This window comes from Diadema antillarum, unplaced genomic scaffold, assembly GCF_040938485.1.
Source record: "Diadema antillarum isolate AM-2024a unplaced genomic scaffold, OU_Dant_1.0 seq00001137_RagTag, whole genome shotgun sequence".
Lineage (NCBI taxonomy): Eukaryota > Metazoa > Echinodermata > Echinoidea > Diadematoida > Diadematidae > Diadema > Diadema antillarum.
Window position 1 is genome coordinate 1,665,661 of NW_027271949.1, and position 25,363 is coordinate 1,691,023.

At 38.5% G+C, this 25,363-nt stretch overlaps 1 pseudogene; it reads left to right on the forward strand.

Moving 5' to 3' along the window:
- Positions 1-17,692, forward strand: part of LOC139744113 (neuron navigator 2-like) — a 367,146-nt pseudogene extending 349,454 nt beyond the window's left edge.
- The last annotated feature ends 7,671 nt before the right edge of the window (positions 17,693-25,363 follow it).

Sequence of the window (25,363 nt, forward strand, 5' to 3'; positions counted from 1 at the left end):
TCTCAGCTACTGTATCTTCTAATCCACCATGAGAAATTGTGGGCACACACTAAATGGTCTGTGGGGACAGACTTGCAAGGTGCTTTCATAAGGCAGGTTTCTCCGCGATTCAATATTCGGAGAAATGCAAGCATTTAGGCTTCAAATATAAAGTACGAGATGGATTAAGTGCATGATTATTATGCTTTCTTTATAGTTGTTAATATTGTTATTACCGTTATCATTATTGTGATCATTATTGTTAGTGTTATTGTTATTGATAATATCATTATCATTATCTTTATTGTGGTCATTAATATCGTTAATGCTAAAGGCATTATGACAGAATCCCAAACAATTCTGAATTGATGGAACAAGTGGAATAATGTGTGAAACTCAAGCTTTTGTCTGCATACACACTGTAGCTGACCATTTGCTGTTGGTAAAGCTTTTATCAGGATGCATTATATACTCCTATCTATTTTTGTGATATAAATCTCTTTTACTCTTAGCAAGGGATGAGAATGCCGAACAAAAAAAAAAGTGTCATTATGATGTGACTCTGATGTACTTCCATAATTTCAGAAGTTTTCAGGGTTTTGCAGCCGTGACATACCAACTTTAAAAAATGTTGCTCTACGAAAAGTTGTGCCTCTGTTCAGCTGTTCTGGAAATGGTTCTGTCCTAGCGTAACTTTCTCTCCCTTCTTCCCTCTCGATAGTTTGGATGGAATTTATTTTCGGGGTCCATGATTTATATGGCTCAGAGCAAAAGTACTATTGATAATTTGAATTCAGAATATGTAGGTAGCTATAGGACTTGGCCATGTAAAGACTTCAGAAAGGACCCTTTACTAATAAGAGTATTTGACAGTATACTGTAGATGATAACATTTTTTTATTCATATTCTAACTCCACCCCTGCTTTTACTTATTGGGATTTTTCTTTTTATTGTATTGTTGCTTTTTGATTTCAATTCCCTTGCCCAAAATGCTACAGGGGTAGAAATCTCTATTGCAGTTTCCATTATTTTTGATGGGTAGAGTTGTGATTTTGGACCTGTTGTGATCATTGTTGGATGCACAATGAATAATTGGAGATTGTAATAACATCCTGTTTTCTTCCACCCCCTAACTCTGCAAAATGTTGTAAACTTATAAAGACGTCCTCGGGCGAAAAGGTAAACATATATGAGTGGATTTTTTTTTTCTTTTTTGTAAATGTGGGTGCCTTTTTTTTTTCTTTTATCATATACCACTTGATTTCATGTGCATGTTGCCCCTTTATTAGTTTTTTTTTTCTTTTTTCTTTTTTACTTGACTCTGTATTACATTTTTATTTTTTGTAATTCTGGCCACCAACTTTGTCATATTTAGTCATTTGTTCAATAGCTTGTTTTGTTTATTTTGTCGCCATGTAGATATTCACCTATTGATATCTGGATAACATTTTGTGTAGTGTTCACATTAGATCTATAAAGTAGGAAGTATTGTTGTAAGCAGATGATTTTACAAACATGCCAGTTTCAAAATGGTCAACAGGCCATTCTTTTTTTCATTTATCTGTTTTTTCTTTCATCTGTTTTTCCCCAAATGTAAGCCACATCTTTGACAACAATTGAAGAGCAAAGTGAAATATCTGATGTGCCATTGCAGGACGAGATGTTTGCTATATAAAGACCTCATGAAAGCTGCATTTAACAATATATTGGAAATGTATTTGCAGTGTGAACTGTGTATGCAGTTTTATCTATGATTGGCTTCACAATTTTCAGCTGAGATGATGCTTCTAATGCCTTCTCGTATTTGTTTGATTAATCAACATCAGCTTACATATATGTACCAAAAGAATTTACGAATAACCATGAGCCTGACTTAACATTAGCATTTACATTGTATTGTGCTGGCTATGCAGCTATACCATTATTCCTTTGAGAATTTGTTTCAGTGCATTTTTTGCTAATATTTGTTTACTTCTGCTGTTCCTTTTGTTGTTGTTGTTGTTGTTAGCACACTTGTGTTGGACATACGCTTTCTAAGAATTACGTAAGAAAAGAAAATGAAGAAGGTAGCAAGATTATATTGGTACTGCTGGCACCACTGCTTATTTTGAATAGTGTATCAGGCTCATAATGAGTTGAAACATTCTTATTCATATTTGCTCAATTACTACTGACTGTACACCTGACCCAAAGAAGACTATCAGATGTTAATCACATAGAGAACCTGTTGTCCTTGTGGGTTGTCACATCTGGCATTCCTTTGCCCTGTGTCTGTTTGTAACTCTTGTGCCAGTTTGTTTACTTGTCTACCCCAGTACGAGTGTGTTGTACATTGCAGCCAAGTCTGTGAATTTCTTGCTTTCTCTGTGCAGTTGTCTGTTTTTTGTTTGTTTTTAATCCTTGGAGTCTTAAAACTGTACTCTTATTGACCCTGCATCTTGTTTTGCAGATACGAAGTTCATTCCGCAACGCCTTCACACGCAAGAAGAAGATGAGTGGAACGACGACCGACGTCGAAGACCTGGAGAGCAACATCTCTCTCTCCAACGGGAGCTTGCCAACCAATGGGCAGCTTAAAACGTCCGCCTCTACATCAGCGTAAGTCTGCCCTTTCTCACCTGTGATATTTTCTCCTCCTCTTTCTGACTAAACCCCATAAGGGATACCCAGATATAGCATGTCAAACCACCCTCAGTCAGTGAGGATCAAAAGATATTTAATTTTTCTTATGTGACAGTTAGGGTGTGTAGGCATGATGTTGTTACCAGAGTAATTGGAGGGGATGTAGTAGATGAGACCATTACGGTTGCCATGGCGATCGAGATCCATGCCAACGGCAGAGATACCTTGAAGCGCTTCTCCAGGGATGCTTAGATGTGTGATACGAGGAATATCCACAAACACCGGAGGATTTTCGGCGGGGAGGTTTTCAGCGTTGGCATACCAGCAACCTGATTCAAAGAATTCAATCGAGATGTGTGATTGCACCGATGGTATCAGGCAAAGTGGTTGGATGATATTCTCTGTCACAGTGGATTTTTAAGGATAAACGGCTGTGCAGTATTGAGATCAAATATTCATGGGGAAGGCGAAGCGCTGGCGCAGCCACAGCCCCAGAGGGCTCTTGTGTGGTTTTGTGTCGGTTACAACATCAAAACATTTCCAGTCGCAAAGTGAGACCAACTCAGACCCACAGCAGACAAAAGTTTCTTCTCTATCATATTACCCCAGATATAAAAACCAGAGACTTGTGGCTAGATGATCCAGATATCTAGAGAGTTTCTCCAAGTGATGTTGATGTTATTCCCTTTTCAAACTTAGCATACACCATTGCTGGGGGAAGAGGGAATTCCCTCATAGCACAAATAATTGTATCATTTGTCTATTTAACTACATGTATATTTATATGTTTGTTCACGTTGTCATATTATTCATCTTTTATATCTAGTATACATAGTTTACAATATTTTGTTAAGGTATTCCTCAATTCATGCAAAGTACTTTTTCTTTTATTTATTTAAGTTATATGCCTGTCTGTTATTTGTTCTTTTTGCTGTTTTCATCGATTTATGCATTACTGTAAAACGAGAAATTTTCGCGTGCATTTTAATTTCGCGAGCGCCAAAATTCGCGAAATTAAAATGCACGCGAAAGCTTTTGTCTACACTACATGCATTGAATGCCAGTAGCAATTCACGAAAATTTCATGCCACGAAAAAGGCTTTCGGCTCCAATTCGCGAAAATTTCATGCCGCGAATATTTCATGTTTTACAGTAATTCATATTTTATCTGATTCATCATGAAACCAGGATCTACGATGCACAAGAGAGCAAAGAAGTCATCACGGACCTCAAGAAGCAGCTGAGGGACAAGGAGAGCAAGTTGACAGATGTCAAGCTGGAGGCCTTGAGCTCACAGCACCAGCTGGACCAGCTGAAGGAAACCATGAATAAGATGAAGGTGAGTCCACTGTGAGATAAAGAGAGAGAGGGAGCAGGGGCGAGGGATGTTGATGGTGGCCATCGGGCAGGAGAGGTTGGGGTTGTGTTTTGAAGAGTGTGAGGTTGATAAGGTTATGGTGATAGTGACAGTGATGATGATAAGGAGGATGGTGGTGATGTTAATGATGATAGTGATGATGATGATGATGATTATGATGTTGATAATTATAAAGATTATTTTATTGGTGGTAGTGGTGGTGGTGGTGCTGTTGATACTAGTGATTTTGACAGTTTTGAGGATTGTGGTGGTGGCAGTGATATCCAAGATTAAGTCGATGATAATGATGATAATGATGAGGAGGAGGAGGAGGCTTGATTACAGTGATGATTACAGTATAAATTGGACAAGAGATACCTTGGGATATTACATTGTATGTAATGTACTGCACTCAATTCTATAACTCAAATAAAACTTCTTGTTTTTACAAAATGATAAACAAATGAATGATTACGAGTGATGGTAGCTGAAGAAAGCTATTAATGAAACATGGATTAACCTTTTTTTTATTTTTCTCTTTTCTCTACCCCTTTTACAGAATGAGATGTCAGTACTGAAGCTGGAGAATGAAAGATTACAACGACAAGTGCAATCAAGAAGGTCTCTTGAAGGGAGCTCATCACAAGCATCGTTAAATTCACTGGGGTCTTCAAAGAGGCTGAGCAGAGATTCCTTAGGTATGTTGGATTCTTACGATTGTTTTACCCTTTGAGTGTCCAAGTAGTCTGCTGTAGTAACTAGTAGAACTATTTTCATGAACACACAGTTTGATTTTTCTCCTTACAAACGCCACAGTTATGTAAGTTGCGTGGCTCGCTATTGAATACGGGGCATGAAAACAATGTGACGAAGACAATTGTGATACCGAAAGGAATTTGGCAGATTTCCCAATCACTATTCCTAGCATTTACCTGTTGAGGATGGGTTCTGAGTATACTCGGGCAGGTGTCTATGAGAAATGTGTGTTGTAGCTAAATCAGCCCGTCCTCAATGGGTTAACAGTGTGGGGGACACCATTGCTAATTGCCAAAGAAAACAAGCCGGTGGATATGTTCCAGTGAGTGAACAAAGCAAGGTCAGGGCTAACATTGTGGGTGGAAAAATTAGTGACGTACCAATCTGATTGTTCCTCTTGTAGCAGTGAAATAAAAGGTGTGAATGTGTTCCGCATGTGTAGTTTACATTGCATTCTAGAAGGTGGGCAACATTGGAAGCTTTGTGGTACTATTGATGAGCACAATTGTGGTCAGTTGTGGACGTAAGATAGGGAAAGAGTCATGCACATATCATACATGCCACAAATGTCTTCAATGTTGTGAACATTCGTTCTGATACAATGAATCTTTTTAAGAATTTTTTTGAGAGGAATGTGCACATAGCAACGATGAAGTCATAAATTCAGTAGAAGCTGACTGAAACCTTTTCAAGTTTGCATGTTTTTTTCTAGATTTTACAAGCATTTTTTTCTCAAGGAATTGATCCAAATAAAATGTGGTTGCCATAGAACATTCTTTGCATACACTTGCCCAATGATTCCGGTGGAATTGTCTGAGTTTCTTACATTGTAAATTCCTGACATACCGGTGGTAACTTTCTGAAATATTTGTGGTCAATGAATGTAGCTAACTGTGGCTGCACTGTTAGAAACTACAAAGTTTGCTGGAAAGGAGCCGGTTCTTTATTTAGAGAGTGTGAATAGACCATTTATATTATGTATTACAGTTAATGGATGTTTGTTTTCCTACATCTGAGTAACAAAGCATTTCGTTCATCTGCTCCTCCCATTAAATCCCTATGACAGGAATTCAGTTAGTTGTTGCTTGGTAAGGCAAGCCTCCAGCAAGCTTTGTGGTTGTTAAGGGCTACTTTTACACACAAAGCATACATTTCATTGGACACATTATCAAAAACAGTCCATTCGACGACAATTGTATATTGAGCAATACAAACTTTTGTCTCTAACTTGGCCGTTTTCTGCTTCCAATATTCATCTCAGATCGCCACAGATTAAGTGCGCATTCAGACCACGGCAGCCTAGACATCCTCCTCGACGACAACTCGGGCATGACGAGCAACAGCCAGAGAATCGTCGTCACGGTAGCGTTGGGAAGTAGTCAGGACCCCTTGACGCAACCAGCCGTGAGTTTTTTTCTTCTCCCCATATATCTCTCTTTTGATTTTTAAAGGGTATTTGAAAAGTCAATCTATGTTGTAGACTTTGGTTCTAAAATGATATACATTGTGGAAAGCAAATAATTTGTTATTGAATGAAAATGTTGTGTCAGTAAATGCAAAATTACTTTTACTTAGTTGTCTTTTGTGTGCATATGGTAAGAATAGTATCTGTTTTATGCTTTCCTTTTATAGATGATTTGAGAAAATCACATGCTTTCATTCAGTAATTGAAAATTTAGATGCGTTAAATTCTTGTTGTGGGATTTTTAAGATATAGTCACATGAACATTGCAACATAAACACAAACAAACAAGAACAGGTGGGCGAGTCACAAAATTGATAACAGTCAACAATGAAGGATTGTGAAGAATTTGAGGAGATTCTTCATCTCCGGTCTCATCTCATCCTACAGACTGTCTCTACACCCCTCCAAGAAGTACTGATCGGAACCATCGGGATCAGCAGTAAGACAAACTGGGACACCTTGGACAGTGTCGTCAGGAGAATATTCAAGGTATGAGAAAGTGATCACAGCATTTTTGCCCCCTAGAGATGCCAGCAGTCCAGTGTGTATGTGTGGCACACAGCGTGATTAGCTAAAGCACAGCATTGGACAGCATTGATTTCTTTGTTTCTTGATATTTTGAATATTATGTTTGATTTGTTTTGCTTTTTTACAGGTAGTATATTGGTGAATTGGGACACTATTTTTTTTTTAGAAATTCAGACTTTATCACATCTATCAATCATTTACTTCAATATCTTTAGATTTCTTTATCTTTTTTTTTAGAGATCATTGTGTGAAGTTCAAATGATGAAAATATTATGAATTGAACATTTATGACTATTATGTGTACAGTCATGATAGGACCAGAAAATGAAGTCGGCCATGACAATTCATATCTTCCTGAGTAGAAATAAAGAGAAGTGCATACAGAGAGCCACTCAGACATCTGTGCACTGGACTTTGTGCGCACATCTGAACAACCAACCTAATCTCTAGCCCGCACTGTTAACAAATCTATACAAATATGCCGCCATAAATTGAGATGTTTCTGACAACATCTGGTCATAGTTTTGCTATTCTCTCACTCTCTTGTCTACAGGAATATGTCCTGAGGATAGACCCTGTGACAAATCTTGGCCTCAGCGCGGAGAGCATCAGTTGCTACGTGGTAGGTGAGATCATGAGGACCAAGGAGTCAGAGGCGCCCGAGCTGCTGCCGTGCGGATACCTCGTAGGCGAGAACACGTCCATCAGGCTCTTTATCAAAGGTGAGAGACCGGTACTGCCTTAGTGTGGCTTGAATTTGACTGCCAAGAACTGATAACGTATGGCAGAGATGTGTGAGAAACAGTGATGAATTAGAGTTTTTTCCCCCTATCATCAGTCCCTTGCTCTGCCCATCAAGGTAGTTGTGATAAGCAAGCATTATAGTCCAGGCTAGAAGGCACCCAACCTTGTTTTTTGATATATACAATGTTTTTTGATGGTTTCTTGTCAATTCGAGGGTGCTGATTCCAAATCCGATTGATGCCACTCGCGTAACCTTGAGCATTTTCGACAAAATGCAAAAATCCAAAATGGCCGCCAGATATGCTAATTCGGCCGTGATAAACACAATAATGTGCATTATATGACCAATTATTCCACCAAACTTTGTACATTTCTGTTCCTAGAGTTACTCCATCTGCATTTGCAAGCGAATTTTCATTTCATATAGGTTCATTTAGCATTTAAAGCTCATTTTGTTATTCAAAATGGCCGCCATTCCTATATATGCTTATGTACTATATGAATGGCAAAACATATGCATGGAAATATAGGACAAATTTACTGTATTTCCAGTCCCGTACCTACGCTATCATAAAGTGTTGCATGTGCAATATGTTGGGTGTCACTTACAATATATAGGGGGCCTACATATATGAGCATTTAATATTCATAAACCTTACGATGTTGAACACAATTTCTTATATATTTCATTTTGTCTCAACAAAAGTCTCAACAATATAAGTTCACTAAACGTCTCGCAAGGAATCAATGTACCATCATATTCTACATGCCGGTTGAATATAAAAATGTAATACTAAACAATATGTTAAGGAGCCTAGATACATGGTATTTATCAAATAATGTTAAAAATGGAGAGGAAGCTAGAAAGCAAAGCTTGTAATATGCATTCCCCTAAAACCATATTAACAAAGTACAAAAAAAAATCCTATACAGTAAGTGCAGAGATACATGGTTGCGGACAAAAACACATCGGACATTAATGACACAACTAAAAACCCTTTACACTGCAGATTTTTTTTTCCAGCAAGGAGTTGGGGGGGGGGGGAGGGAGCAGTCCTGAGGCGAGTTCGAAATGGATCATAACCTCCATCACTTTGATATGACTTAATTTAGGAGTGCCGCCTTGATATTATCGAGCAAACCTGATTTTCTTCTTGAATTAAAACAACAACAAAAACTGTTGAAGGCATAAACGAAACTGTCCTAATGCAATACCGTACAAACTGTTCATTAAACATCACCCAAGGAGCAATGTGAGATACCTCTTTCAGTTCTCTCACAGTTCCTAGGTGTTGATAATATACACTTTGACATCATGATCTCATTCAGTCTTGTCTTAAAACTAAAACTGTCATTTTTGTTGTCTTTAAAGAACCCTTTAATTGTATGTTTAGCAGCAGGCGACATCAGCCCCAAATGTGCAGAATTCTCAGGCTAAAGATGCATATTAGTCCTGCAATTGTTTTAATTGCAACCACATCTGGTGATGTTCAGCACTTCCTCAGGGGTTAGAAGGCGATTACTTGCCATAGAAATAGGATGAAGACATGAAGACTTGCTTGATCACCACCCGTTGAAGCCCTGTACGTGGCTTTGTTGCAAGGCCAGAGACAGTGTTGTAGGTAACTTGGGTGGTATCAGAGATGACATCAGACCAGCATCTGCACCAACTTGTTTTGGGGTCAATGTTTTCTAGGTACAGTAGGGAAATCTAGGCTTGTGGGATTTCAGGCGCATTGATCATGGCAGGTTGTTCAAGGGGGCATTTCATGAAGTGTTTTGTCAGATCTTTTCTTTTTGATAAACTGTTATAAGCTATTAAATCCTTGCATCTGATTGGCTGAGAGCAAATTTGTCAGACAAATTTGTCAGACAAAACGCTTCATGAAATGCCCCCCCCCCCCCCCATGCTATCGTGTTTGGAAGGTCAGGATATGCGTTGACGGCACTGGTGACACTGGCCATCCTTTCCTTCCAGTGTGAGGGAGAGTGATCGAGTGTCAGTGAAGGAGGGTGGACTTCCTTAGCCTATGCTTGGAAGGCTTGCCACAGAGAGCTACCTTGAACATAGCGTTGGCAAGATGGTTACTAAGATGGAAGGCATGGGTCTGATGATAATCTAACAAAGGTTGGGGCAAAGTCTCCAGAAGATGATGTACTCCACTATTGTCTTGAGATGGGTCAGTACTCGGCTCATGTCATCCAAGGACTTTCTATGAGACGTAAAGGCAAGATCATCTGCAAACTTCCTACGTGAAGTGAATGTAATGTCACCACATAGCCTATGTTAAAAAGACCTCTAGTGGAGTTAGTTTACAGCCACAAGTAAGGAGGCCATCATTCCGAGTCCTAACACAGCTGGTCTGGTTACCGAGAGCAATCCTGAATCTGCAAATGCTGAAGATTAAAGACAAGCAGTGTGAAGTTGTTATAACACTGCTTTCAGAATGAGGCAGCACTGTACAGATCTCAGAGTCTCCCTCGACATCATAGGCCTATACTCAAACACATTCACTCCGAAAAAACGGTGGTAAAATTCATCTACCATATATAATTCATCTGGGTTAACATTAAAAACTTTGGGGCATTGTTTTCATTTCAGAGATTTGACAACAGGAAGTGAGGTGGTCCCTTTTTCCAATTTCCCCTGCCTCATGTTCTTTCTCGGATGAGGGGACTGAAAAGTTTGTATAATATCGCTTTTAGATAATGTAGAACAGGACAGTTAATTGGAAATTTCATTTGTGTCATCATCTAGGATTCAGCCTTTTAATTCAGTAAATCAGAATGAATGATTTAATGTTGAACATCTCAAGGCAAGTACTCTCTAAAAAAATCGAGTGAAAATATTCACTCTTAAAGGAGTGAATAAAAAAAGAGTGGATTTAGAGTGAAATTGGAGTGCATTTTGAGTGAAAATGTTCATTTTCACTCGTTTCAGAGTGACCTCATGCAGGGATCACTCCAAAATCTTCGAGTGATCCCAGAGGTCACTCCAAAATGAGTGAAAATGAACATTTTCACTCAAAATTCACTCCAATTTCACTCTAAATTCACTCTTCTTTGTATTCACTCCTTTAAGAGTGAATATTTTCACTCGATTTTTTTTTAGAGAGTAAGTATCAAATGTTCATATCTAATAATTCCTGATAAACGATCTTGATGTTGGCGTCAATTTAAGTTTTGGTGGATTTTTCCAAATACCTAGGGAAAAATTTAGATTGAGGTAGCAAATTTGGATGTTTGCATAAAAAAAAAAACAGCCTTTATTAGTAACAACCTTCTGATTTATAATCAGCACACAAATTGAAAAACAGTGTACCTGAGTGACAGAAAAAAAAAAGATTATTTTTTTTTATTTCACACGCTCTGCCGTTCATATTGTGCAGGGGTATATGAGTGGCATCCATTTTGAGGTTTTGTATTAAGAAGAATATAATAAGCCTAAAAACAATAAACTTTCTGTTTTTTTGCTTGTTTGTTTGCTTGTTTTGTTAGTGGCACTCATCAGATTTGCATTGCACAAGCAAAACTTGATAAAAGCGTAGGTATGTGACTGAAAATTCGTCTTCTATTTCTATGCATATTTTTTGCCATTCATATAGTACATGAGTATATGAGTGGCGGCCATTTTGAATTGAAAATAAGCTTAAAATACTAAATGTACCTCTTCAAATGAAAAATTTCTTGCATGTGCAAGTAGAATTACTCAAGGAACAAAAATTTAAAAAACTTTGATGGAATAATTTGTCATAAAATTGACATAAATAGGATTATCATGGCCAAATTAGCATATCTGGCGGCCATTTTGGATTTTTGCGTTTTGCCGAAAATGCTCAAGGTTACGCGAGTGGCATCAATCGGACTTGGAATCAGCACCCTCGAATTGACAAGAAACCATCAAAAAACATTGTATATATCAAAAAACAAGGTTAGGTGCACTTTCTATGGAGCCTAGCCTGGACTATTACAGGGCAATATTAAAGAATTAACAGTTTCTAGACAATTTTGGAAAGCACTTTACAGGTTAGCAAGGTGGACAAAATAATTTGATATTTCAAAAGATTGTGATGAGGATGATGATGATGACAACTAAACTGGCATTTTGATTGTTAGCACTATTATACAGAAGTAACAGTTTAAACCCATGCTGCAACATGTACAAAAAGTGCTACATGTATTCTTTCCTAATATGTTAAGAATTGGAAAAAAAGAAAGATTTTGTCATGGTAACTATCTCATGAATATTTATATCTTCTTCGTTTTTTTAATTGCTAGATCACTTACAAAACAGCTGTGACACGCTGGTCTTCGAGACGCTCATCCCGAAGCCGATCATGCAGCGCTACGTCTCGCTGCTCATGGAGCACCGGCGCATCATCATGTGCGGGCCCAGTGGGACGGGCAAGACATACCTGGCCCAGAAGCTGGCAGAGTACATTGTCCGCAGGTGAGTGTCCCCCCACCCCCATGGGGCGTCGAGTCTGGTCTTCTCTCGTCAGAGCTTGCCTGCTGAAAGTTATCTGTGAAATGTGAGCTCGTACATGATACAGGCACGATGTTTATCTAGCTGCTGACCTGAAATTCCTTTTTGCCAGCCTTGCTTGTGATGAGCTGAACAAGATTTATAATAGCTCATCAGCCTCCGATTTCATCATGAAGAAAAATAAAATACAACCATGATGTAAATGAGAAACTCTTTTAAACTTTGTGGAATCAAAACTCTCCCAGTCCTAGAGGTTGGTAATAAAAAAAAAAGAGAGCTTTTGAAAAGCTTTGGATACTTGGAGATTGACTAGTGAATTTGGTCTGGTTTAGTCGGATTTACATTTTGCATTTTTTCCCCCTCACATCAGGTTAGGGAAGGAGGTGACACCAGAGTCAATAACAACATTCAATGTGGACCACAAATCTGGCAAGGAACTCAAGCAGTACCTTTCATCACTAGCTGAACAGTGTGAATCAGGGTGAGTACCCAATGTCTCCCTTTTGCATCCAGAGCTATTATTTTTGTTTGTCATCATTGTGTTGTTTGGAGTGGAAGCAATGTTTTGAGTATTTCACATTGGCTGTGAAGCATCGTCATATCTTACCAATGATTTCAATTGTTTTGACTTAAATTCTTACCCTGAAAAAAAAAAAAAACACTTGAATTTATTTATATACGTGTTCATAATATTCATCAAGTTTCAACACATCTTTGAAGTACTATAATGTTATTGTTTCAAATCAGAGTTTGTACACCATGATACCATAAATGGCAACATACTGCTGAACATGGAAGGAATCTCCTTATACAGTAAGCTTGTCATCTGCATATTGCCTGTAATTTTCCACGAGCCTTGTCACCATGGTGAGGATCAAAAGTTGATGTGTATTTATATTTCCACCCTGCTTGCTCCTCTTCCTCCTCCCTTGTGCAGTGGAAGCGACATGCCCCAGGTGGTAATTCTCGACAACCTGCATCACGCCGGCTCCCTAGGCGACATCTTCAGCGGCTTCATCAAGTACCAGAAGTGCCCCTACATCATCGGCACGATGAACCAAGCCACCTGCTCCTCAACAAACCTCCAGCTACACCATAACTTCAGGTATGGAGGCGAGACACTGTATCATACATCCTCCTAATCTCTTTGCCTACCCCTCTCTATCTCCCACCATTGCCAACTCTCCCTAGCTCCATGGTCTTTCTCTTGCATCATTTTCACCCCCTCCCCCCCCCCCCCCCCCAGCATAGCTGGGGTCATTAGAAATTGTGATTGGATCGATGCGCTGAATTTGTATGCATTCATGGGCCTCGACAGCAATAATATTGTACCCTTTCTTTTCTTGACTCTAAGCAGAGTCAGGGACATGACAGAGATAGAAGCAAGGATGAGAAAATTAAAGGGAGAGAAAGAAAACACTCATTGCTGATACTACATGACTGGAGAGAGATTGTTTGACAAGAACATGGAATAGGACATACTATGTGAGAGAAGTGATATACTATGTGGTGTGCTGCTGATGTGTGTACAGAATGTATGGGGAGATAAAGGAGATCAAGAAAGAGAGAATAAAGAATATGGAGTTTGAGAAGTAAAAATAGAAGAAGAGTGTGAATGAGGGAGAGAGAAAAAACAAAAAGTCAATGATTGGTAACCAAGTCATGGATAGAACTAATATGAAAAGGTTTGAATTAGGGACATTATCAGATATTCACAGCTAGAGGAAGAATAACATTTCTAAAGGTAAAGGGTGGGAAAGTTAAGCGAAAATGGCAACACTGAAGTATACTGATGAAATTCGTGAAAGCTGCATCCCATGGAGTGAATCACATCAGGGAATTTAGTGTCTGGTCCATTACAGGTGTATTTTGTATCCTTCTCCCTGCCCTGCCCACTGGACCTAATTAATCTACCATTCTCCCACCACCTGAATTTCAGATGGGTTCTTTGTGCCAACCACATGGAGCCCGTCAAGGGGTTCCTGGGCCGCTACCTGCGCCGGAAGCTGGTGGAGTACGAGATCGGCCACAATGCCCGCAACAACGACCTGATCAAGATCGTGGACTGGATGCCCAAGGTGTGGCTCCACCTCAACAAGTTCCTGGAGACGCACAGCTCCTCGGACGTGACCATTGGGCCCCGCCTCTTCCTCTCCTGCCCCGTGGACCTGGCTGGCTCACAGGTCTGGTTCACCGACCTCTGGAACTACTCCATTGTTCCCTATTTACTGGAGGCCGTCCGGGAGGGGCTACAGGTGAGTCCAGCAAAACTTTGCCTCATATTCCATGTTAAAATCATTATAATGTTAGTAGGCCTAAATGAACTTTGCCAAGTTAGTCTTCCTCCATAAAAAGAAAAAGATTTTTAGTGTTGATTTATATTCACCATCAAATTTAGTTTTATTTCTCGCCCAATCCTAATTTTGCCATTTTACTGTGTAATTGCAGCTGTATGGTCGCAAGGCTTCGTGGGAAGACCCAGCCGAGTGGGTGATTGACAGCTACCCCTGGTCGCCAAGCTCCTCCCAAGACTGGCCCTCACTGCTCCGGCTCAGGCCCGAGGACGTAGGCTTCGACGGCTACAGCATGCACTCAGGGGTCAAGGGGTCAACCCAGGGTCAGCAGGGACAGGGAGAGGTCGAGGGAGATCCACTGGTAGGTGTTTACGCTTGACCTATACTCTTATTGTAGAAAAACAGAAATTATGCCATTTTAGGACTGGCTGCTTGCAGAAACTCTTGGATAGATTACGTTTGAAACTCCCTCACATCATTTGCCATGATTTGACCCAGTCACACTGAAGCAATGAATGCACAAGGCATGTGTGTTGTGGACTGCATTGCATTGACGGAATGATCACTATGGTGATGACGACGAAAATTATTAACCTCTCCTAGGGGGCAGTTAAATGTAATAAGCTGATGACACGTAGTTGTGACGTAATAAAATTATCACAGCAAAGATAGCGTGATTATGGTAGCTGCGCAAGAATATGGGTTATTTAAAGTCAGTATGATTTTTGAATAACAATGTGTTTTCCGAGGTTGATGCAAGTTCAACAACTCTGACTTAACAAAATGTGTGCTATGAGCAAAAATCAGTCTCAGTTATCATTGTGCTTTTGTAACAAACATTTATCTCATTTCACTTTCTGCCACCAGTGCCAAATTCAGCATGTTCAGGAATATGAACAATTTTGTAAACCAGGCATCTAGTAATATGCAATTTCTGGCTTTTTGTTTTCCAGTTTCTGTTTTTGTCATCATGTATCAGCAACACAGAGAATATAAATATATGTTTCTATAGTAATCAATTTGACTTCAGTTTTTACGTCTGCTCACAGAATTTATCACGAAAGCACTAACTGTGATTATATTAATGATTACAAAAAAAAAAAATAGTTGCCAAAGATATCAGGTTAGATAATATGAGTGATTAGACTAGCCTTTAAACTGTGACAAGACATTTTAGGATGGAGTAGGAAAAACTATGCCATGCCATCTATGACTGAGTCACACCATTTCTTCTCCCATCCAAACTCCCCTCCGTCTCTCTTCATGCTGTCCTCCCCCATTCGCCATTGACAGTTGAGCATGCTCATGCATCTGCAGGAGGCCTCGGGCTATTCGAGCCCACGTAGTTGTGACAGCCCTACCATGTAGCTCGCGGGGTAGGTCCCGACACTCAGAGGGACTTGTTTGATGTTAAATAGATATATAGCTGTGGTTGTCAGTGGTGAACTTGTTTGAATTTGAATGGTGCTGTCTTGACTTTTATTTTGTACTTTTTTTTAATCTTCAGTTACTTTTCTGTTGTGTTTCATTTTTAATGTTTGGTTTTTTTTTGCTTGAAATGCACAAATTGATTCATACTTCTTTTAATAGTTAAGTCTAGCTGTGTGGTATGAGATATATTCACAATAGATTTGCTGTCATGCATGCAAACAGTGCTGTATATTTTCAGGAGTAAAAACGGCAACTAGAGAAATCATATTTACTGTGTTTCAGGAGTGAAAGACATACATACTGTGTGCTAGGTATCCATCATTTATGTGTCTGTCAACCTTTTACAAATTTGTTTTGATGAGCAGCACTTCCGTGCACTTCTGTCCTTTTTTATTTGTTTTAGTGTTGTTTTGATGTGACTCTGTGAAACAGTAGTCTGAAGGAATACATGGATTAATTCTCTCTGTAGTTGGTAGTTTGTCCCTTTGGGAGTGTGCATGCATCACTTCTCTTAGCCTGCCAAACCTATCTACCACATGATGTTGGCAAAAGAGCACAGCGAGTAGTGACTGGTGTTGAAGTAGAAAGAAATAGTGTTGATTCTATTCACATCCCACCCCCATCGTTATTTTTTTGTTTAATGTGTCATACATGTGTCTGTATGTCTTCAGAGGATTTCTCCACAAGCTCTTTGGATGAGATTACCAAAGGAATATGACAAAAGGAGTGTAAAAAAGGCAATAATGTTCAAGTTGACTTTATGTGAATACCATCTAACCAATGGCCAATTTCATAGCAATTCACATGTCTAGAGAATTACCAAATGAGAACCTGATGGTGATTTCATTGTTGTGTGAACATACATAGTACAATGTATTTGTGATTTCTTCAAATGAATCTAATTTGACTTGGAATCTCAGGCAGCACATCGCAACATCAAGCTGTAGTGCACATTTCCTTCATATTGTGACTTTTTCAGGTGTGATTCACTTGATGTTGTTGTTGTTGCTTTTGTTTGCATCATTCTGTGGCAGACTTCTATTGTGACTTGTGCAGTCAGTTGTTGTTTTTTCGTACCTCTGTTCATCGCTTTCAAAACAAATGTTCAAACTCTTCAAAATGCATTGTCACTGGACAACTGTTTTTCAATGATGGGCGGATCTCTTAACCATGGCGTGATTGATGCATGCTTTCAGATCATTTTTTTTTTATTCATTCAAAAATTTAACAGTGATGTCATGAGAACAGTTATGTTTTCAAAAAGAAATTATACAATGTATATTCTGAAACATAGGCAAGTGTTTCCATTACTTGAACGCAATCATTGCTGTTCTGATGAAAACAAGGGTAGGTGCAAAAATGCATGCTTATTTTTCTTCTTCATTGAGGACTGCCCAAGGATTGCAGCTTGTACATTGCATTTGTTGGACGTAGAAAGTGCATCAAAATGGGAGATTTCTGTAATTGTCAATATATCTTTTTCTACTACTTCTCCCAACAGTTCAACATGCTGATGAGGCTACAGGAGGCTGCAAACTACTCCAACTCTCACTCATGCGACAGCGACACAAACAGCATGGACTCCGTCGGGATGAGCAGCGAGGACGTCTCCGTGGAGATCACAGTGTGAAACTATTCCGCCGTCATCCGGGGCGCGCCCTATACTTTGCCAAATCGGCGCTCCGGTCATCGATGCAGATCTACGCCCAGAGTCGTCGAGGCGAACTTTACACGGGACAGCTATGAATCCACCTGGCTGGTTGAGATGTGGTGCACTGTGGGGTCATTACCACAGTGGGAGCTTATTCAGTACTCGAGGCTTGGATTTCATCCTTGTTCTGTAGCCGTTTATAGGAAGAGGAGAGCAAATGTGTGATTTTTTTCCTAAGACCGAAAATTGCCTTTCATTGGATGACTGATGTCTTCTCAGAAAAAAAATGAAATACCACAGCATCATTCATTTGAGTATGAATGAGAGAGATGAGATGAAAGCAACATCTCTCGTTAATCTAAGGGTATGCCGAATGTCAAACTATTAAGGGACTTTCCATGTCCAAATCAAGAGAGGCCCTTTTCCGTGAATTGCTAGACTTGATCCTTGTCAACAAGGGAAGACGTCGTACTTTTAAAGCCTTGTGTTGTAACATCAGCTACAGGATTTTCAGCAGTGATTTTGGAAAGTTTTGTTGTTTTTTTCTGTAAAGCAAACACAAACCATGTCTTCAATTTGTGCAGGGTTCACAAGAAATCGTCTGATCATAATTTGTGTTGACTCTTAAAGTGCTTTTACACCAGTGGTGTGGTGATTATACAGCAATATTTTGGGAGCGACGAATCAAACAATTAATTCTCCCACAAAGTGGAGTCAATGTGTGACGAGGCGTTCCGACCAGCCGACATCGTATTCTTCCGTAAGTCGTAGGAGTGTGTGCCAATCAAAGCGTGAGAATTCTGTATGACATATACCGCTACTCGCTACGCCGTCACTCTCTGACAGTAGTGGCATTCCTCTGCAAATCCAACGACTTCGCAGGATGGGCAATGGACGCTGAATGTTCGGTTGTTGCTCTGGGTTACACGCTATGGACCAATTGGCTGGCAGTGTCCAAGCAATTAACTAGTCAGGAAAGTGAGTGTTCAAAATTTGCTGTGCAAGAGAAGAGAAGAACTAGTTGTTACCGATGGCTGCTGGACCAGTGGGAGAGGGGGCCTAAACAGCGCCATCTTCTGTTGAGGGAGAAGAAAGAGAGTGAAGAGGCCCTACATTGTGTTCAGATGTAGAAAGACTCGAATCCATTAAAGTGCATTATGCATGTATACATGCACTCAAGATATTATATATACACGTGCGCAAACATACGTTACTTCTCCATGCGACTTGCTTTGAGCACACGCTTTGGCCAAGCACCAACTTTATGAATTTGCAGATTTTCGACAGCGTCGTGTGTAATATATGATTTTCATTTTTCAATGTTTGAATGTGCAAAGAAATTGTGAAAAGATTAAAGATAAGCTATTGCAAATAGTTGTGAAAGAGAAGAGATATATTGCAAGTGTTTGTGTAAAAAAAAAACAACCGACAGTCTGAAATGTTGAACTTATTTATTTATCGGCATGCACAGTGTTAGCGCAGGATTGAGCACCTTGTGTGATATGTTGTTTTTGAGTGATTTCGTTATTCTGTTGATTCAAGTCAAAACTACTCTGCCATAGTCATTCACATAAGCTCTGCACCAAGTAATGTGGACAAGATGTATGACTGCCCCATGAAGAGGAAGCGCAGGGAAATGTCTTTATACTGCCTGTTTCAGCTGCTCTAAAATTGTTTTCACTGCTCTTTGTATTACATTTGCATGAGGCTCAGTATGTAGTTCTCAGTTTGTGTACATTTAAATAGTGTCTATTGCTGCAATGAAAATTTGACACCTTTCTTTTTATGAACCGTCACACTGCTACTAAATTAAAAAAGAAAAAAATTGATTTACAACCATTTTCACAGCCCGGTTTTGATGAGTGGAAATGTTACAATGAAACTGAACATTCCAAAAGAAAAAGATACAAAAAAAGGCAGACCTTGAAATTGGAGAAAAAACGACACCAATGTACTAATATGACACCAATGTACTAACATCATGAGCTTTGGTTATTGTGAATATTGCAATGGCATTATTGAAGATTTGTTGAACAAAATGACCTTTACACTATCCATTCAGTACCTAGAGGAGGACGAAATTCTTCAACAAATGCCAACTGCATTGACAAAGACTTTTATTGTAATTGGCCATAGAGCGTTTAGATGGCAGAGGGGTTCAACTCCACCCCCCCCCCCCCATGTTCATTATGATACTTGTTATTCATGACATATATATGCATGTAACATTTCAGGGAGAGTTACCCCCCCCCCCCCCTTTCCTACTTGAATAGTACATCTCCCATGTTACAACTATATTTTGTTATATTGTTCTCACAAACTGTGACCATGTGTTGGAACTCTCAAATATTGTTTGTGACCCACAACAGTGCAATGGTAGAATAATTGTAATTGGTAGAGTATTGGTAGTTGTAAATTCTCTCCAACTTTCTCACATTGGGTTTCACAGATTTTTAATTTTTCTTCTTCCGACGCTCGATGTAGTCATATTTTCACATTTAGTTTAAGTTGCCCACATAATGCAATTTAAAATTTTGACTTCTTCTCGCCAGTATGAAATGAAGATGCAACCTGAATATCTGCATAAATGGGAGTCTCCAGTGGACCTTCATTTGTGATGTGATATTATATATATATTTTGTGATTTGTTTTTTAATCATAAAATCAGTGGCAGATCATGTTAAGTGACAGGTACATTTATTCCTCATTCAGCTGACAAAAGATTAGAGTATGAAAGAATCATGTAGTCCATTATTCAAGTGAGTGATTGTTCCACCATGATAATGATATATGATGCAAACTCAAGTACTTTGCACAACAGTTCTATCAGATTAAAGCTTAGCTTAACCAGGTGCACTTAAGTGCAACTTTATTAGCTTCATGAATATGAGATACAAATAGTTTACTTTTTGACAAGTACTATAGCACATACAGGTATGCTTAAAGAGCGAATGTTAGCATGAGGTAGGATACATTTGTAGCTTGTATGACCAGATCGGTGTAAGAATCCAGTATTAAGATGATCAAAAAACGGAGGTCTTGAAATGTGCTGAGCCACCGGAATACATCAAAATCACAACCCCTGCACAGTATCCTGTCTAAAACCGACAAACATACATGTATATTCAAAGTAGGTAGGAATACTAGTGAACCAAGCAGAAGGGTGCTATTGTGCATGGAAACTATATCCGTGTGCCAAATTGTTCTCATTTGTTGTTCTTTGCTTACCCCATGTCAGTATTTCTTTACCCTTGCTTTGAGTGTAGCCGAAGGCAGAAACTACAGCTGTATAACCTCTGCAGAAAGGTTGTGGACAAGTGATTGCGAACCAGTCTGCTTATTCTAAGCCACACCATATAGTGACGACCCATATGCATTGTACAAGAGAATATGGCGGATATCGACATAAATGTATGAATGTTTGTCGGCTTTCCAGTTTTTGACATATAATTTCTGTGTTTCCATAGGTCAGACCTGACAATTTGTATGGGCTGTGTAGCTTTGACTGTTCAGAAATTGATCTGCCAATCTGCAGACATAGTTAACATTCATAAAAGGCCAATGAAAAAAAAAATGGTCAATTAATGTGAATAAACGTGTCGCAAAGGAGTAAACATATCTCTGGTAAAGACAGAGAGAAAAACAGTAAAAAAAAAAATATTTCTAACATATGCAATTAAGCTCTCTACCCCTTTCCTGGTGTACGAAGAGAAGCTAATTGATCACTGTAATATAGGTATATGACGTATGTGCATTGAGAGCTAGTTAAATATAGTTGTACATGTATAAAGATAAACAGAAATCTAAACTTACAATGGAGAGGTTATATGTTTTATGACAGATTTGTATAATTGTATATCATCTGTGATTTTTTTAAGGAAGGTCAAATGAACATCTAGTATTTATTATCACTTTTTTGCAGAAGAGTGTACAGTCTTGTGTTTCCTTTCTCTCTCTCTCTCTTTCTCATTTGTTCCTTTTCCCAATCACCATAAATAAAGGAAACATGTTTGAAATTATGTTTCACTTCTAAAGAAAAGACATCGATGGACATTGATGGTGTCTTTTTGTCTTCAAGTGTATCAGTGATAGAGAGGATTTGGAAATGGAAATGTTAATGGGAGTAGTAGCAGAGTGGCAATAAAGAGTGATGAAATTCATGCTGGTGATTATGATGATGGAGAAGATGACAGTGATACCAAGGGTAATGGTGATAGAGAAAGTGATGATGATGGTGGTCATGATGACAGCGGTGATGGCGATAGTGCCACGATGGGAACACATGGCAATTATTAACAGAGTAAACTAGTGGACGCATGTCTTGCATACTGGTTGCTTGATTTTTAACTTAAATGGGTTTCTAAACACACACTAACGACATAATATCAGGTTTATCAAACTACATTGCACTGCAAACCCTGGGATTAGGTGCCCTCAGCACAGATTGTCATCTGTATTAAAGGAAAAATAAATGAATAAGTAAAATGATGATGATGATGATGATGATGATGATGATGATGATGATGATGATGATGATGATGATGATGATGATGATGATGATGATGATGATGATGATGATGATGATGATGATGATGAGTAGTAGTAGTAGTAGTAGTAGTAGTAGTAGTAGTAGTAGTAGTAGTAGTAGTAGTAATATATCATTATCATTATCATCATTATCATTATAATATTCCTTCATTGGAACTAGCGAGTATACAGCATCTACATGCAAGGCACTACGAAAGGCAATGGCTATCACATTTCTTTCCATAGTGAGGCTGCCCACCACTTTGTATTTACAAGTTGACTTTTAAAACAGCCAGCAATTTCAACAGTTGAAGATGACTCCCAATTTGATAAAGATGATAATCCAATACTTTTAAACCAAAAATGTTCACATGCATGAAGGAAACTTGCAAGAATTTTGTGAGGAGCCAAGATTCTCACAAGTAAAATGAACACAAAAGTTATTTTGTCTACACAATGCATTGAATGTCAGTGGCAATTTGCGAAGATTTCATGCCGTGAAAAAGGCCATTGGCCTCAATTTGTGAATGTTTCTGGATTTACTGTATACGACTCCTGACAACAAGTGTTGAGTCCTAAAAATGACAGCCACAAAGAACATTTGGATAATGATTTCATAAATTGAGTCAAATTGAAATTCCTTTATTTCCAAAACATATAACATCTTTATACAATTTTTCGCAACTCTTCCATCATGATTAGCATTACAATATTGCTGGAGAGAGAGAGAAAAAAAGAACATTACAACAGAAAAACAATCTGAAACCACCAACACCGGCTTGATTGAAACATGTAATGCTACCATCTTTTTTACACTGAGATTTGGATAAGTAGAAACACAAGCTACTGTTAAAATTGGTGTCATGCGTACCACTGCTGCAGTGCAATTTCCAACACAGCACTATAATCACTTGAAAGGAAATTCTTGTATGTACGCTACAATGCACGCTCTCACTTGCACATTGTGAACTGCAAAATGTGAATGGTCAAATGCAACACTTTGCAAATGCTTCTAAAATTTCGACCAAGGATTGCGGAATCTTACATCGACAAAGATTCTTGCTGACGATGTTTCTTCAAATCCCGTCATATGCAGGTAATCCATGTGCTTTTCACAAAATATTTAAGATTATTACCTACATTGTGCTGAGCATGAAAACATCACAAACTTGTTGGCCTGTAGCATGAGAAAATGTCATAGTATCTCCCTTAAGTTTCTTGCAAATACTGTGTGACTATAAAAACTTTACATGAACTTGGCATTCCATTGTACACTAGTGCACAAGACTCACAGACAGTGCAGTGTAGCCTTACACTTTACAGATGAAACATGTTACTTGTATTGGCTATGTTACAGCACTAGGCAGTTTGATACAAAGAAAATGGGAACAGATCGACTAAAAAACAAGCTACTCTTTGAAAGAACAACAAACAAACAAACAATGCAGCACTACACATCTAAAAACTAGTAGAATTTCAATAATTTTCCGTGAATAATGCTCCACAAAGTGAAAAAGCAGGAGATCCAGACGTTGCAGCTGCACATGATTGACTAAATTCGGCCCAATGTTTCTGCTGTTGCTAGTGCACCCCGCACAATCTTTATAATCACATATGCTTTTTTTGTGTGTGTGTGACGTTCCACACAAACCCTGCAAGGTCAAATGTGTCATTCAATTCTGGAGTTGTATCGCTATAATATTACAGACAAATGATGTTCAAAGGCCAAGTAAAATTTCAAGACACGATCCAAACCCTCAGCAAAAGTTTTGCCCAAAACTTTACAATAATGTCAAAAGAAACACCATACCACAAGTTTGGAAATTAAACCATTAAGACCATGCAAAGAAGAATTAATCTAGTTCCACATAATGTACACGTGTACACATCTATAATCATGATACAATAAATTCACCAATTTCTGTAGTGTCTCTGATCCCCATAACCCAGTGACACAATGGAATGTACTTAGAACATATCATCAATGATGTGAGTTCAAATTTCTTTTTATACCATTTCTCCCCAAATCAAATTCCATGATTCATCTGTCAGATTTTTCTATGAAGTACATGGATTATTATAGAGTACCAAAGTGTGATGTCATAGCCAGTCATCGTTTATATGGAAACTGGTTTATTACCACTTTACAATCACTTGGTCCAATTATCTGTAAGCACTGTTGTTGCTATAAACCATGCTTGCACCTGGTTCCAACCCAAGCTATAATAGAAAACTGTAACATGATCACTTTGGTACTCTATAAACATAATATTTGTCATCAACATCATTGCAAATTTCAAGAGACAAATCTAACCCTTACTGTATACGCCATATTTTTAGCGAGACTAAATTTTCGCGAATCAGGTCTTCCCGACATTTTTATGAGTGGTTAAATTTGCGATCGTGGAGTACAGTACTGAAACATTATGCATGCATGTCACATTCATGTTGGGATCAGAGTCGATATTTTTGTGTGTTTTAAATTTCGCGAACGGCATCTGACTCGCGAAATATGCAAAAATAAGTACCTCGCAAAATATTCTGCGTATACAGTACATACTAGCCAATTGTTGCTATAGAGCAGGATCATTTCCTTTCTTCATTCTTCTAGCTTTATGGTCTAATTATTTAAAGACCATTTGAGAGCATTCACACTCAGCACTGAAGATCGATTCCAATCTCAGTTACTTGCAAATATTTAGAACTCCACTTTGTTCTTACGTGTTTCTCTTCGAAGCTTGCAGGTAGTTATCTACCGAGATGGTTGAACATGGCATGCAATTTGTTGGTTTAATTGCTGCTAACTGTCATCTAACTTCCCTGGCTACAAACTGAAGGAAGCTTTTTTTTTTTCCTTCTAAAACAAATCAACAACAAACAAACTGGGCTCTTATACCTACAGGTGTTGGTCCATGAAATTAAGAAATAAAGCTGCTGTATGGGGTATAACACTGATGCTTAACTCATTTCCTTTCCATATCAAAAGCAAGAAAACAATATTTTTTTTTTCTAAATGTTACACCTACATTCCGTGCTCAATATACAAAAGTTTAACATATACATATGTAAATTATTGCTCTTTAATCTTTTTTCTTTTTTTTTTCTTAAACTCTTCTACAATGCACCAGCACTCTTCAACATACTCTATTGGTCCTATCTTTAGTTTTCTGCATCTACAGCTATTGGTAAAAAGAGAAAGAGAGAAGAACATATAGTATTCACTACTTAACTTTACAAGACTAAATAAACAAGAAGAAAAAAAAGATGATAATAATTATTCCATCCATGGCCTTTTTAAGTGGCATACACAGTGTAAATATTCACGCAACACATGATCTTCTTTGGATTGTTATGGATGTTATTATTATTGGGTTTTTTTAACTGGAATGATATTTCAGTTTCTTTGCATAAGCAGTGACACTTCTTGAGTATAAACACTGCATGCACTTAGATTTGTCAGAAATACATAAATAAGACTTTTCCCCACCACTAGCAGCTCACTACATCTTGTCAGTTTGTCTA